General features: G+C 40.6%; 1 protein-coding gene across 1 annotated transcript in view; it reads left to right on the top strand.

Annotated features, from left to right (window-relative positions):
• Positions 1-6618: 6618 nt before the first annotated feature.
• PIK3C2A (phosphatidylinositol-4-phosphate 3-kinase catalytic subunit type 2 alpha) overlaps positions 6619-14953 on the top strand; it is a 96462-nt gene continuing 88127 nt past the window's right edge. The window contains exon 1 of the mRNA XM_045013944.1: positions 6619-6669. The gene's annotated coding sequence lies outside the window, so the exon portion shown is untranslated. The remainder of the gene's footprint in view (positions 6670-14953) is intronic.

Below are 14953 nucleotides of genomic sequence, written 5' to 3'. Positions count from 1 at the left end.
TCTCTTTAACTTCAGCACATTCTATCTAGTTATAGTCATTTTAATTATGCTAAATAGTCCAATTCCCTCCTTCATTCCCTTGCTGTCCTTACCTTGTCCCTTGTCTGTAAAATCCCTCATTGTTCATTCCTTTTGCAAATTAAACAAAAAATAAAAATAAAAATTGGACTTGTTCTTTATTTTGGTTCATGATATCAAGTTTTATTGCTTTAAAAAGACAAAAAAACAAACAAACCCCTGCTTATTTTTACATTAGTGATTGAGAGCATGTTTGCCCTTGAGGACTCTGTTGTGACTGGAGAACTAGTGAAATGATGACAGCAGAAGAGCCAAGAGATTAGAAACTGAGTAACTGAGAAGGGGGATTTTTAGTTAGAATGTTCAAAACTCTGTTTTTGTTAACACCTGTTTAACTTTAGTGACTAGCATTTTATAACAAAAGACTTCTTTGTTGAAGATCATGTACCCCTCTTCAATTAAAGGTTTGAGTGCTCACAATACACATACTCTGAGACATCCAGGAAATTCTCCAGCAAAAGCATGGAAGACTAGATTTGTTGTTCCTCCTATTTCCAGCATTTAAGTGTGGTATTCAGAATTTTTTCTAGTGTAGAAATTACATTCTTAATTAGAGCCTTTAAGCAAGGAATACCTTTGTACATTTCTGTGGTTGTACTCTCATTGTTATCCAGTAAATAAAGTTTATCACTCCTCTGGTTAGCATTTTTTATTAACTATTTGTAGCATGAAAGGTATTTGAAAAAGCAAATTAAATGAAAAGCCTTATGATATGGATGATTATAATTCAAACTATACCAATTAACTGGTTGTGGTTAAACAAATGGATAAAACATATTAAATTATTTGTATTTATCACTAGGTGCCAGTTTAGTAAGACTTCCAGATGTAATTTATTTGGGTTAACTATCAAGCTAACTGAATACAATTTGTTATGAATATCTGCTATTTATCCTCTCTCTCCATACTGCACTGTAGTGTTGACTAAAGAATGTGCATGTACTTAGCATATAAAGGATTTACCCACACTAATATTCTACAAAATGTTGTTTCTTTTAAATCTACCTTCATTTGAATTCACTGTCACTCTTTTAATTGCATAGCAGAATGCTATTTTTCTGCCCAATAATATATGTTTACATTGGCCAACTCAAGTCCTCATTTTTATAGTTTTGATGGGATTCATATAAGTACCATAGGTAGACAGACTGTACTGACAGTTAGTTATGTAGCAATGAGACTAAAAACATGTAATCCCAATCTATTCTCCTCTTCCAAGTCGACCAGCAATCTGACACCAAAACTGCATCCCAGCCTCCCAAAAAACCCACAATAATATAATAACAGCAGCACTCTCTTGAATAAACAAACACCTGTAGCTGGAGGCAGCAGGTATTTAAACATGACAAGCACACAAACATTTCAGAGTGTAAAGATTACTCAAGAAAAGGCATTCAGAGAAAGTATACTAAGAAAACACACTGAAAGTCCATCAGGCATATTTTTGATAAAGTAATACAATCTTTTGGAGTCCAAAATGAACCTGTCTCCCCCTGGTGGTATTAGATTAAAATGATGTTTTTAAGAGGTTTTTTTTTTAAAAAAAAAAATCCTAACTGAAGCTTTTATACAAGTTCTAATTAATGTGGAGACAGCGTTTAAATCCTGCTCACATTACACTCTTGAATAGTCTCAGTGAGGGCACTAGTTCTAGTTGTAAGAGTAAGGTAAAAAGGATTTAGCTCTAGAATTGCAACTATTATGCCATTTTAGCTAATAATTATTGAATACCTTTGAAAATATTTTCTTAATTATTTCCGTCATCTGTAAAAGCTAGTTATCCAAAAGATAAAATAACTTTACATGCCTTTAAGATATTTAACCATTAGCCCAAATGTGAATGTCTCTTATAGTTTTCCTGAACAAGGTCCATATCCTGCATGCAGATGAGTAAGTTTCCTCATATGAGTTACAGTACATTGAGAAAAATAAAACGGTATATTTTATTTAATTATTAAAAATTAAGATTTCCTCCCTTATCCTTTATATTCTGTGTATATAGTACAAACTAAGAACCAAATTGCACTGAATCTTTATTCTTTTTAAATTGATATTGGGTCAAATCCTCAGCTCCAAATCAGAATAGCTCTATGGATCTAATTCCCTATTTTTAAAGCAGTTGTTCCCAACTACTGATCCGTATGTCAGTATTAGGATTTTAGGCTTTTGTGACTGGCATGCTATGCTTCCCATTCCTATATTATGGCCTAATCCTATTCTACTGATTTTGATGGAAACAGGTTCAGGCCCTTAATGACCAGTGTGTTTCCAGTAACAACCTCCCATTCAGTGAAGTTTAGTTTAATTTACAATTGTGTTTGAGCTTACTCTCACCAGTTAATAAAAGCTAGCTAGCAATACAAATAATACAGCTAAGATCTTGGTCAGGTAACCTAGAAGAGTCAGCTGAATTGGTTGTGAATAGCTGTTTAAAAGACACTAAGGTGTAACTTTGTAGAAGTTTTAAAAAAAACCTATTTTAATATCTTCATGTAAGCTTAAAAATAATTTTTTTATGTACATATTTTGTCTTTTTGCACTGGGCATACATAAAAGTTATATTGTGTCTTGAATATTGTCAGAAGAAAGGCATTAGCAAGCTTCACATAGGTTATCAATCATAACACTATTCTCATAATTAGTTGCACAATGTTATTTGTCTTTTGCATACATTTATTCTGTTATTCCTCTGTGAAAACACTGCAGTGAAATGAACCTGAAACTATATTAAACTAAACATGAGTGTAAGCCAAACTATCAGTTTGGTGTGAGGAGGTCAGAAACCAAATTTGGATCCTGGTACAAATTTCACAGCTACTCCTACTTATATAAAGGACAGAAACAGGACCCCAAATAAAAACACTCCCAGAATTTGGACAGTAAAATTTAAAAAATACAGCTCTGAATTTGGAGCTAGAACTATTCCTGTTTTTAACCAAGAGAACTAATGCCATATAACAAGAAGGAATTCCATCAATTTCAATATGCATTGGATCAGACCCTATAAGCTTAATATACTTTTGTGAGAAATTAGTTCTAGGCAGCTGACCATTTGTTTAATTAGAAGTTCATAAATCCATATTTGTAATTATTAATAATGTATCATAAAACACCAATATTGATTTTCCTACAAAATAACTATATTTAAATAATAAAAAGATGTAATACAAAACTGCAGAGGAAAGAAATATGCAGGTAAGACAAAACATATATAAGAACGAAACTAGTGTCCTACAAGTGTCAAGGATGGTGAGCATAGCAGTGGCAGAGTTAATCCTTAAAAGACATTTTTCCCATTAACTGGAGAAAGTGTTTATAGTGACAAAAGTTTGTTAATGTATGCTTTGAATTTACAAATTTTATTTAGTAAAGGACCAAGCTTTATTTCCAATCTGTCTGCCATACAAATCTACCCTTACAAAACGTGTTTGAAAAAGGATCCCTGAAAGTGTACAGGGCAATTTAGATATTTTATCAGTGTATAACTGATAGCACATACAGTGACAAAATAGTGACACTGGTTATGCATGTGTACAGCACTTATATGTTCACATTAGTGATTTCCTGTATCAGAAATACTTTAAGGGTGACACCATTCTTTGACTCAAGGCACAGAGAGATCATTATAATTATGCCTTTATAAACAAAACTGTGGGCTGTGTCAGCATTCCCCTCATCAGTTCAAATAAGAATGGGATAATTTTGTCCTACCTACAAGCTGGGCTTGTACCAAGTAGTTACCATTATAGAAGCAGAACCACTTGGTTGGATCCACTCATTGAAAGTTTGACTGCTCAAAAAAGGTGTGTTGGTGCCATAACACCCTACGTGTAAGAGAACCCCTACTGGACACATAACAAATAGGAGACAAGTTCCAAAAGCTGGATGGAAACTCTATTAAAGTATATCTAATGGTACAAAGGCAGGGGGTGTAAATTTAATGTGGATGTAGTTGAGAAACTATGACCATCGTACCACACATTGCTATTTTTATAGAATTTCTTTTCAAACAAAAGAAAGGGGATATTTTAGGGTATACAAGGGGATCAGTACCTATATACCAGAGTGATGGGCACTGTAGGAATGTGTTTTAATAGATTAGAGTAGTTAGTTAGGTAACGAGTTATGATGAGATAAAAAAAAATATAGGCTGAATATCAGGAAGCTTTCCTGACAGCAAGAACCCCTGCTGCTTATGACATTTAATCTAGACTTGGAAATAGACGTGATAATAGACCGAAGAGAATAATTCTGCATTGGTCTGTGAAATGGACTAAATTACCAAATTAGTCCCTTTCTTTCTCAAATTTCTATGACTCATATTTGGTCCAGTCCCAGGCAGTCAGATTTTAGGTACTATCTAGCACCTTCGTAGTGTTTTACAGCTATAATCATTAAAAGTCCAATCATGTAAGCCCTCTATAGTAGTTCTGAATGCACAGTGTTTTCACTATCAGACCTAAAGGTCTTGATCCTATAGCAAAGCTCCCATTGATTTTAATGGTACAGGATCAGAGCCTAACTGATTAATCCTTACTATAAGCAGTCAGATACTGCTATGGTGGGTGCCAATATAAAAACTAAGACAAGAGTATATTCCAGGTAAGCAATATATATGTAATATCTTCATGAACTGAACAATTTACTGACAGTTTTTCATGTGCCATCTATCCTGGATTATATATTTTATTGTTTTTGGGGTCTCCAGAAATGTCAAAAGTTGTTCATTATCTGAATAAAATATCAATAGTCACAGTGAATCATTCAATCATTGTAAGTGACACATCTTGGAATGTAGAGAATACGGTGTCATTCTCTTGGTAAGTTTTTACAAAATTAATACTGAAAAATAATATTTTTGTTACAGTACATATAATGCATTTTATTAGATATTATGAGAGATTTGCCTAACCTTGGTCTAAAATGCCATGTATAATACTTTTGAACATACAAAAACAATTTGTACTTTTCAGAGATTATTAAAACAACATTTTTATTTCTTTTTCATTCTGACAGTTCAGAAAAATTCAGCACTCCAAATGCTGATAATTTGGGGGCTAAAAAATATTTTGTAAAGTTACAGTAAGTGAATATTTATTTAATAGATGTCCCTGATTACATTATAGCCTTTTCCACTGACAATGATGAAATACTTACTTCTGCTATTAAAAATCACAAGCTATATATATCTAACTCTATTTTACTAGCGTCATTCCAAAACTCTTAGTTTGATTTATTTTCTCTTCCCCAGAAAGCACACTCAGTACCCTTCCTCCACAGCATGTGATAAAGGAAGTTCATTGTATTTGTACTGAACTGAAGCCCCGGAGAAGGACATGTTTGTTACGCAAGTTTCCAGTAATTCTGAAAATTCTTACTGAGATCAGACGATAAGAGAAGGAAATTAGGTTGAGTAGCACCTCCCCCTAAAATCTCTGCATCTCTTTGGATATAGCAATTCATTTTGATGACAATATCCGGCCTTTTGAGAGGTATATACAGCCTGGTCAAAGATTTTTTGGTTCAATTAAACTGAAGATAGTCTTTAAAATATGTCCTTATTGATGCAATGTGCTTTTCCAGGAGATATTTAAAATCTCCCTCAGTTCTTCCACATTAGAACTGACACAGCTTCACAGTCTGTGCTGTTTGTGCAACGACACAATAGGCATTTTCCTGCCTGTGCAGCTCATTGATTTCAAGAGAAAATTTTCACAATGGTCTTTCTTGAGTAGAGTTTGAAAGCTGTATGCAAATCACCAGTTTATCCCAGGCCCCATTTGAGAGGGCCCCCAAACTGAGTGGCATTGTGACCTGGTGTGCCACTCAGCTTTGGCCTGGCAACACATTGACAGGGGTTGCTGCTCATGTTACTTACTGAACTTTGGCCCAGCAGCCCCTTGATTGATGCTAATATGACCCCTAAAGCAAGAGTAGTTCAGTTGTGCATACCAGGTGAAAAATTTCTGGCAGGGATTTTTGTTGCTACAAAATACACAGGCTCTGCAGAACGTGGGATACCCTCAACATGAGCCAGATCTGGCCACAACATGAGCCATGCGCTCTGAGCCAGAACATGGAATCTGCCCCCAAATCACCATTACAGGAACCAGCCAGTTGGGTATGGAGGTTGGTTCCAGTATAAAAGGGGGCAGCTGGGGCTGGCTGGCTGGCTGCCCTGCCACCTCCCCGTGGGGCTGTGAGCAATAGGCCATGGTTCAAGTGACTCAGCCCCACCACCGTCATTACAGCCACAACAATGACGTAACAATAACAACACATGTGAGCTCACGCAGAGCCCCACCCTTGCGCAACAGGCCACGCTCCGCCCCCGCCCGCAGGGTCCCGCCCTTATTACCCCTTTCCCCGCCCCCATCAGAGTCGCTCCGCCTCCTGCCCGTCTCTTCAGCGCCGGGGCTCCGCCCCCAGGAGGCGGGCTCGCGGGCCCGGCCGGAAGTGAGCGCACGGCGCGGGGGGGTTGGGCCGGCGGCGGGCTCGTCCCTCCAGTGACTTTATCCGCGGCGGCGGCGGCGGCGGGGGCAGCGGCAGGGACGGGCAATGGCTGCTCCCGCGGGGCAGCGGCGCGGCGAGGTGAGGGCGCGGCCGGTAGCCGGGACCCCCGGCCCGCGGGGCGGCTCGGTGCCTGCGGTTGGCCCCGCGCGGCATCCGGGGGGCCCGGGCTCGCCCCCTCCCCGGGGCTGGGCCCCCTGCGGCGCCCGGCGCCCCTCCCGCCGGGACCCCGGCATCGCCGCCCCGTCCCGGGGCCTGCCCGGCCCCTGCTCGGGCGCCTTCCCCCGGGGCCAGGGCCAGTGAGGCGGCCGCCGAAGAGTTGCCTGGTTTCAGCTCCCGCCGGTGCCGTGCGGGGCAGGGGGACTGGCCAAGTCGGCAACTCTCGCTCGCCCCCCGGGCTCGGGCCTCCTGCCGCCCTTGGTGTAGGTCCCCGGGGCTCCGGGTTGAGCGGATGCTGTGACCCCTCCGGGTGACTTTCGGCCTCGCAGGGGCCGGCCGGGCCCGGGACGCAGCGGGGCATCCCGGCACAGTTAGCTCCGGCTCTGAAGCCGTCGCTATAACTTGCTTTTCCTTTACGTGGGTTCAAGTTTGCCTGGGGGTGGGCGCCCATAAACTGCCGCGTAAAAATGCCTGTTAATTGCATTATTTCAAGCGGTAGAACAACATTTCTTCTAATCGCAAGATCTTTGTTGCAAGATCTGTTGAATAACATTTTCCATTTATATAGCATCATTCACTCCTAAGGATCTGATTGCATTTCAGAGAGCGTATATGATGTCAGGGTTGCTACCTTGGGTGGACTGGAGGGGGTAGGTGTTAACTGCTATATAGCTTAGTGAACAACCATGAAAGCAAAAAAAACCAAAACTTTGATGCTGCATACTGAATCAAATGTATAGTCTTACGTAAAGTACAACACCCCCCACCCCTTCCATGCCAATGTAGAGTATATGGGATCTCAGTTGCCATCTACAATACCCACAAAAGTTAAACTTGCATTTACTTGGTTTATTGTATCATGGATGGCCAAGGAGCTTAACTGATCACGTGTTGGTATTTGACCCTGTTGTTCCAGTTAAGTTGAGCATTTCAACTCTGATTCTTAAACCACTATGTTGTCTCTTTTTTAAAATTACTCTTTAGACATCATCACTTTCCCCTTTGTAATACATAGTCGTCTATGTACTTTCATCTAAGTCTTATTCTTTATTGAAGCCAAGAAAATATAAAACATGAACATGTGTTTTTGGTAGTATAAATAACTTTTTTTAAGATTGTCCAATGCTTGGGGAGGAAAGATGGGTAAAGAAGACTCTAGCAAGAAAATAACTGGAAGAGGGGAAATAAGATATGGAAGGTGGAAGAAAGGAAAATTAGTCTTAGTGATGTTTATAATTACTGTGTTATATGTCCCCCGTCCCCCCAAAACAGTGACATGAAAGTGGTGGTGGTTTGCTGACTAATGATTTAAGGTGTAAAAATAACTAACGTATTAGGATAATCTCCTATTTTGGAGAAATGGATGGATGTAAAATAACTGGAAATCCTAATGTTTCAGAGGAGACCTTACAGCTCCTATTGAGAACGTAGTATGTGCAGCAGTCATGAGTGGAATCCTAAAGAAAATGGAAGGGAAGGATAAACTGTAAGGGGCGGGGGAAGGAATGAAGTTACAAAAAGGGAAGTATCTTGACATCCACTAGTAATGCTTGTTGATTCAGAATGGAGTTCAGGCTCTTATTCTCGCAGAGGCTGTTTGCTTTTCCCTGTAATACTTCATCACTCTATCTGATGCAGATTAGACCTGAAAGAGAGGTTTCTGTGGTTGCCTTGAGGGAGAAAATAGGTTAAACTTAGTTATGTTATCAGGTCCTCTCCAGAAAAATGGAGAGGGGCAATTGAAGGCAGGAGAAACTGAAATAAAGTGCAGTGAGGAAAGATGAGCATGAATAAAGGAGTGATGGAGCAAGGAAGCTGCACTGAAGAAAAATGTGCCTGGTGGAAGAAGGTTAGACCCAGAGAAGAGAAAAATGAATGCTTGCTTTTAAAGGGGTGAGGTAGTCATTTTTCTGTTGACTAACAATCTAATGGTGGTGCTTTTAAAGGAGCATAATCACCTTTAAAATGTACTTCAGTCTGAAAATGGTTTACCTGCTGTTACTTCTAATAACACCTAGAAAAAATCACAGTAAAAAGATTAGACAACATTTTTCCCCCCCTGTTGGCTTGCTTTAACTTAAAATGCTTTATGTAGTGAGTTTTGGATCAGTTTTGATTTAATTTAAATCTCGATCCTGCTAGCGGATTGTCTGTGGTGATCTGTATCCTCCCCCCCCATTGTTGATGGGGCTCTGTGGGGCATAAGGGTTCACCAGCACAAATCAACAAAAATAAATGTAGGAGGAGAGTCTAGTCATTTTTCTCTTTTGTGTGGAACATTCAACAGTAATCAAGAAACAAGCTACTTAAAAATAGGAAAATGTGATTGTAAAACCACAACAATTGTCACAGGTCTTTAGGAGCAGATTTAATACCTGAAATTTCATTTAACTTTTCTCTTTAAATTGACTGGATTTGAAATTGGTGGTGTTCCTTAACCTCGATTGCTAGTTAAAACTAAAATAGTACTTATATCTGTAGAGCCCCGTGTGGATACAAATTTTATATCATCATCCGATCTGTGATCTACAAATATGGCCTGCGTATAGCAGCATCTGTGGATGTGAGTATCTACAGATATAAAGCGGATTGCTGCAGATTTGCAGGGCTCTAGATCGCTACTATCAATAAATAGCTTCATGCAATTGACGAGTTTGTCGGACCCACTGTCAGTTCCTCATTGTGGTAATGTCTCTGTGTGGTCCTTTAAATACCATCTGAATGTAGTAAACTAGGATTTGAAATACATTTTAATTCCTAGAGTCAATGATATCACTGAATTCCAGTCAGAAAAGTACATTGAAATGGAATGTTAGCTCTGTTTATAAACCTTTAGATGAAGTTTAATGGCAACTTATAAAGAGTTAACAATTCTTGATGTAGTAAACAGTCCAGTGTATGGGGTTTGTTTTTTCTTTAGAATTCCAAACCCCACCCTGTAAAATGCAGTATTACATTTTGAATTTAACCTACTGAAGTAGAAAAGAAAGTTTCTTTGAATTTTTTGACTGCCTTTTAATATCTATGGTTGGTGCAGAATTTACTGTAGCATTCCATTTTTATTGGGGAAAGTACAGCAAAGTTTGGAAAAAAATTGTTAAAGAATATAAATCAGTTGTATGGATGTGTAGATGTAACAAATCTAACGAATTGCTGTACATATTTTAAAATGAGGAAATGGATTTTTAGCTACTTGGCAAGGCTAGATAGTTCATTATTTATCCTCCAACAGTCAGTGATACAACCTCTTAATACAGGACTCTTTGTACTTTTTATACATCAAAAAGGGTAGTTGCGATATCGACTATTGCAGGAGAGTGCAGAAGTCTGGACTCTAGATTTGGCAAGTAAGTGAAGGAGGAAATATTTGCTAAATGTACTTGTAGTAATGAAATCTGCACATTATGAAAATGATTGGCTTTTCAAAGTGCATATGATGACATTTTTGTGGGAAGGCTTACCCACAATAACTTAACTATTTTAATGTTAAGTACAATGCAGATTCCATAAACTCTGTGAAGCAGGTGGGAAGGAAGTAGGTGGCTCAGGACATTTGCAATAGGATATACTGTCATCAGTTCAGACCTAGATGTCAGTACTGTTATCACTGTGTGGTTACCTTGGTGGAATAAATTGGTATAAATTGAGTTCATAGCATACAAGTTTCAAGATAGCTTCACTATTTTGGTACCTCCACAAGTAACTGTCATGTGGTTTACTCCTGGATTTTCTGTTTTAAGTGCCTTGTTAGGTTTTCTCAAAAGCTTGTACCAATCTGGGACTCCCTGGGGTAAAGGGTATTTTTTTGAACAGTAAGGTTTTTCCTCCTCACGTTTTTTCCCTACTTGTGAAGTTTGCCTGCTGTGGAGAATACCATGCTATAAATTCCTTGCCATTTGGTTAGAGTTCTCTCTAGTGTTTTATTGCTGCATATTATTTTGTACAGGTTTTCCCCACTATCTCAAAGGGGTGATTATAGTTTTTCCTTAAACAGGAAAAGTCTGTACATTCTTTAAACTCAGCCTAAGTCGTCATTATGTGTTCGCCAAATACACAGTAGTTTAATTCTGTGAGATTGAAAAGCAAAACAACCATAGGGACTACTTTTTAAAAACAAAAAAAAACAAAAAACACACAGCCTAAGGCGTTGTCTACGCTGCCACTTTACCGCACTGCAACTTTCTCACTCAGGGGTGTGGAAAAAACACTGCCCTGAGCACTGCAAGTTTCAGTGCTGTAAAATGGCAGTGTAGACAGTGCACCAGTGCTGGAAGCTACTCCCCTCATGGGGGTGGGTTTTTTACAACACTTGAAGAGCCTCTCTCTCAGCGCTGGTGCTGCGACTACATAGTCACTTTTTAACGTTGCTAGTGAAGACATAGCCTAATTTTATTTTCAAGAAACTTGGGCTATTGTACATCAAGGCATTACTTTACTTTAAGAAGGTTGGAAATGTACCTATAAGTTACCATCACTAGTTAGTGCTGGAATTTTTAGAACGTCATTGAGTGGTCAGATTGCTGATAGTTGTAAAGTTTCTCTTAGAAAATGACTGGAAAAAAATGTACACTGCTTTTGGGTTGTACTGTTGTGTACCTCACTGAAATGAATGATTATAAATAATAGGTTAAATGAAATTGTGATCAATATCTCATATTTTTGGACAGGAAATTGCTGTCCAACTCTGCTTAAGTAGATCAAGAATGTTAAATGTAGTGCGAGCAGCTGGTGAGATTACCTCTGTTTGGGGTAATAGGATTTCTCTGTAGAAAAGACATCTTTGTAATTCCCAGTTAATTTTTTTAATCTGGATTTGAGGAGTTTTCTAAGAAATTGAAGTTTAAAATTCTGGAAAAATGGAAGTACTCTGGAATTCTTTATTTGGATTTTCCACCCAAAATTATAAATTCTTTCCTAATCTTCTCAATAGTGACATTGCTGTTAGAATGTTGTACACTGTTACAGTTTTCCTGTTTTGGTAGGCAAAATATAATATATTGTAACTTGGGGAATATAATGTTCCTTCTGGGTAGCCTTATCTGTAGAAGATAAGTCTAACATTTCATCTGGCAGTTTCCTCACAACCTTAATATTGATACAGCTTTTAAAATATTACTTTTCTAATAGTTTTATAAAATGATCTACTTGGAAATCAGTATTGAGTAAACAGATAAATGTCAACGTCTGAACGTTTTTTGTTAAAGTATTGCTTGGGGGAAATACTCAATTCATTCAGAGCCATGAAAACAGGTTGCATAATAGTTGGCAGATGTATGGCTTAGTAAATCTAATCAAATAGCAGTACACTTGCTGTAAATAAGTTTATTCACTCTCATTGCTAAAGACAGATTAATTCAGTTCTGTCAATTGGAGAAAAAAGAGCAATATTTTGGATGTTGTTCAGTGTGAAACTCTGATTCCATATGCTGTCTTTGGAATCTATAGCAGAAACAGAACCAACAATTAGGTACTTCTGTGCTCTTTCACTATCAAAGGGGATGTGGGGCTCAATGTTCCTCTGAGTGGACAGGAGCAGAAAACCCGCAGTCTTAAGATAGAGGGTCCATTTTATGGCATCCTGTCTCTGGCCCCACAGAAGTCCCTATCTGGGTTCTACACCAGGATTAGATTTTGTGGGTGAGGACAGGGTCAGGGCTTGAGGTACAGGCTCAGCCACTCATGCTGTGATCTGTTCCCATTCCTTGGTGTTTCCCTGTAGGAATTAATGCTGATCCCATCAACTTTATGCATTTTAACACTGGAGTTGCCCTCAGGTGACCCTGCTGCCTCTTTTTTTCCTGATGTTTTTTGAGGTGGGAATGGTTTGTTTTTTCTCTCTTGGAAGCTTGGAAATGGGGGTGACCATAGAGTTAGAACTGGGCAGTGGGGTGACTAATACAACTTCTCCCGGAAGTGGAGCAAGGAAGCAAAGAAACCAGTTACAGGATTTGCCTTGTAACTTTAATCAAACTTGGTTGTTAGATCTGTTTGTAACTAGAACTGCGTCATTGTCCATTGGTTGTATCCTTCAAAGCTGTTGGAGATAATGTGTACAACAGTTACAGCCCAGAGCTATGTTGACATAATTGATGCTAATACATAGACACAGGACACAGGTATCTTAGTTCAACTTCAGATGCAGGGGAAAATCAGTGATGTGGAAAAGGGAAACTGTCAGATTTTATATTTTCAAATAAAATATTGCAATCAATTAAATTTAAAAAAAACATAAGTATTTGACAAATGCCATTTAAGTATTTGGATGGAGAATTGTGCTCTTGAAGGCAAATAAGTAAAGTACCTAGTTTAAAACTACATCTCTACCCCGATATAACGTGGGTTCGCATATAACACGGTAAAGCTCTGACACTGCTCTGAGCAGCGTGTTAAGGGTGCCGGACCAGGCCGGGGCTGAGGGGTTTGATAAGGGGCAGAGAGTCTTGAGGGCAGTCAGGGGCTCCCCCCCCCCGCCCCGCCAGGGTCTTGGGGGAAGGAGCTGTGGGAGGGCACTTTTGGGGACCCTGCAGTCCCAGAGTGGCCCGGGGGCTTAGCGGAGGGCCAGGAGCAGCCCACTCTGCTTCCCTTGCCCCAGCCCCAGCCGTGTCGCTCGGGGGACGGGGCTTGGGGGAAGGGATTTCCACACCCCCCCCCACAGTCACCAGCAGTGGCGGAAGCAGAGCAGCCCAGCCCGAGCCCGCTTCCCTCCGCCAGCTCCCAGCCGCAGCGCTCCGCTTCCCGCCGCAGGTGAGTACGGGGAAGGCGTCCTTTCCCCAACCTACCCACACTCATCAGTGGCAGGAAGCAGAGCGCTGCGGCTGGGAGCTGGCAGAGTGGAGTGGGCTGGGGCTGCCTCACTCAGCTTCCTGCCGCTGTTGAGTGCAGGGGGCGTCATTTCCCCAACCTCCCTGCACTCTCCAGCAGTGGGAAGCGGAGCAGCCCAGCCCCAGCCAGCTCCACTCCTCCAGCTCCCAGCTGTGGCACTCCACTTTCCGCTGGGCAGGTGAGTGCAGGACCTTTCCCCAGCCGCCCCCCAGTGACACCGCTTTCCTTGCCCCGGCCCCAGCCGAGCGGGCTGGGGCCACATCGCTCTGCTTCCACCTGCAGGTGAGTGCAGGGGGGCATCCTTTCTCCAACCTCCCCGCACTCACCAACAGTGGAAAGCGGAGCACCGTGGCTGGGAGCTGGTGGAGTGGAACGGACTGGGGCCACGCTGCTCTGCTTCCCGCTGCTGCCGGTGAGTGCCTGTTGGGGGGGGTGGATAGGGGTCAGAGCAGTCGGGATGGGGGGGTTGGGTAGGGGGTGAGGTCCTGGGGGTGATTAGGGAGGGGGGGTCTCTGGAGGGGTGTTCAGGGAACAAGGAATTAGGGGGCAAAGCAAGTTTGATATAACGTGGTCTCAACTAGAACACGGTCAGATTTTTTTTCCTCTCAAGGACTGCGTTATATCAGGGTAGAGGTGTACATTCTAATGGTATTGGGTGCAGTATATCTCAGTAGTTGAGATCAGAGCAACAATTTTGAGTCTTTTGGGGTTACTTCCAGTGTTTGGAAGACTTGACTGAAAGCACAGTTACACCTAGCTGTTAGCTAGGCCTAGAACTTCCAATGAATTCCAGTTGTTGCAAACACCTTTCATGAATTTTTAACACAAGATCAGTAACAATGCAGGAATCTCATATTTCTCTTGCCCTGGGATTTGAATTTAAATGTAATGCTGCTGTGAATCCTAGAGCCTGAGAAAAGAGTTCTACTCTGATCACTCACCCTTCTGTTCACAAATCTTGCAGAAGTTTAACTAGGTACTCTTAATTGCCTTCTGAATTTGATAAGCTACAATTTTAGGCATTTTTCACTCTGGTATATAAGAAATTTTGGCAGATGTTGTGCAGTCCACATTCAAAACCAAGTTAGACAGTCTGTTTTGTATTAGCTAAAATTGAGGGAGCATTAGCTGTGATATATTAATCATATGAATTCAACATTAAAATGTTGGCATACATGAAATCAAGTCCTGTTAAAGCTATTGCAGTCCCATCAAGTGTGTTTGATTTTTTTCCCCCCCCCAACTACTAGAAAACTGCAGTCCAGTTATACCAATGATGCAGAATCGGAGAACAGGTTTAGACATTTGGTTTGGCTTTCTGAATACCCTGTCTAAAGACAAGCCTTGAATGCTGTGATCAAACTAAGTGTGTGCACAATGACCG

This window comes from Mauremys mutica, chromosome 4 (genome assembly GCF_020497125.1).
Source record: "Mauremys mutica isolate MM-2020 ecotype Southern chromosome 4, ASM2049712v1, whole genome shotgun sequence".
NCBI lineage: Eukaryota > Metazoa > Chordata > Testudines > Geoemydidae > Mauremys > Mauremys mutica.
The sequence above is the reverse complement of the archived record's forward strand: the minus strand, read 5'-3'. Positions and strand labels throughout refer to the sequence as shown.